The sequence below is a fragment of the Gossypium hirsutum genome, chromosome D02 (assembly GCF_007990345.1).
Source record: "Gossypium hirsutum isolate 1008001.06 chromosome D02, Gossypium_hirsutum_v2.1, whole genome shotgun sequence".
Taxonomy (NCBI): domain Eukaryota; kingdom Viridiplantae; phylum Streptophyta; class Magnoliopsida; order Malvales; family Malvaceae; genus Gossypium; species Gossypium hirsutum.
The window spans coordinates 10,965,074-10,966,981 of NC_053438.1; positions in this window are offsets into that span (position 1 = coordinate 10,965,074).

The following is a 1,908-nucleotide window of genomic DNA, read 5'->3' on the forward strand; positions in this document are numbered from 1 at the left end:
TTGCAGCGCTTTCCGAGAAAACGCCACTGATTCCTGACTATTGCGGCGTTTACTATTAAGCGCCACTAAAGTCTCTAAAAGCTATATAAAAACGACATCATTTCCTTAACAGTTTACGGCATTTTTAAACTAGCGCCACTAAAGGCCCTAAATGCTAAATAATAAACGACATCGTTTGCTTAATAGTCTTGTGGCGCTTATGTTAAAGCGCCGCTAATTCTTCACAGTTTGCGGCGTTTCTACGAAAGCGCCACCAATGTCACAAAAGCTCAACAAGCAAACGGCGTCGTTTGGCTTAACTCTTTTGCGGCGCTTTTCAGAAATCGCCGCTAATTCCTATATTTGGTGGCATTTTTAGACAAGCGCCACTAAAGTCTCTAAAACCTAAATTGGAAATGACATAGTTTTCTTAATAGTTTTGCGGCACTTCTGATAAAGCGCCACTAAAGCTTCGCTACTACGGCGTTTTCCGAAAATCGCCACTAACGTCTCGAAAAGGTAAATGAAAAATGGCAACGTTTTCTTAACAGTCTTGCGGCGCTTATGATAAAGCGCCGCTAATTCTTGACTATAGCGGCGTTTTTCATTAAGCGCCACTAAAGTCCCCAAAACCTAAACTAAAAACGGCAACGTTTTTCTTAACAGTTTTTGCGGCGTTTATGACCAAACACCGATAATTCTTGCATATTGCGGTGTTTCTAAGAAAGGGCCACAAATGTTTAAAAGCTTAACAGGAAGCGCCGTTAATTGCTGTCTTCTGCGGCGTTTTTTTAAAATCGCCACTAATATCTCTGAATCCAAACAAAAAACAGTATCGTTCGCTTAGCTCTTTTGAAAGCGCCGCTATTGATGACATTTTGGGGCGTTTATTTTAGTTCGCCGCTAATGCTATATTTTTTGTAGCGTTTTTTGATTAAACGCCGCTAATAACCGGTTTTGGTGTATTGAATATCTAACTCACGAGGAGATGTCAAGTTACTAAAACAATGAGGAAGCATCCCCTCAAGTGCATTCCCACTCACATCCAACACTTTAAGGTTCTTTAGATCACACCATCCTGAAAATTTTATAAATTCATGGAAGAAGTTTCAAGTAAATTTTGTTTTATAAAATAGAATAGGAGATATTATATTATAGAAAGCTCGTAAAAAAAATCAATTTGAGCCATAAATTTATTTACCTTGATTAGGTAAGGGACCAATAAGTCCACAACCATATAAAGACAATGTTTTAAGAGAAGTGAATATTCCAATGCTTTGCAAAATGTTGGTGCTGAGATTGGATCTATCAAGATATATTTCCTCCACATTGCTCGACGCATTTGATTCTAAGCAATGACATAACAGTATTATAGAAAGAAGTTCATAATTGATGAGAAAACCTTAACTAAGTGGAATGCTTCCATGTGTGAAAACATCATTGAGATAAATAATTTTTTATTTTAAAAAATTATATAAATATATAAATATTTTTTTATGAATTGGATTATTCATGATTTGTCCAACATAAATTTTGATAGAGAGAAGATGTTGAAACTTTAATATAAATCTTCATCCAATTTATTAATTATACTATTTTTTTTCTTTTTAGTATTTTCTTATATTATTTTTTTAATATAAGTAATTAACTGATATAGCTAATCTGTATAATTTTCAAACTCCAAACAACAACACTATAAATAATATTTATAAAATAAAACATGTCTACACTAAAATTATTATATTACTTTTAAAGTTACCAATACTTTATAATAAAAAAAATAAAATAGGTATTTTACTCACCAATAAATAAAATTCAAAAGAATTATAAGTAAACTCAGTAGATTAAATGAAAATTTTAAAGCACTAAATCTTGGCCCAAAAACAGAGTTAAGTTAAAATATGCCATATCTCCCTTTTACTTTTTACA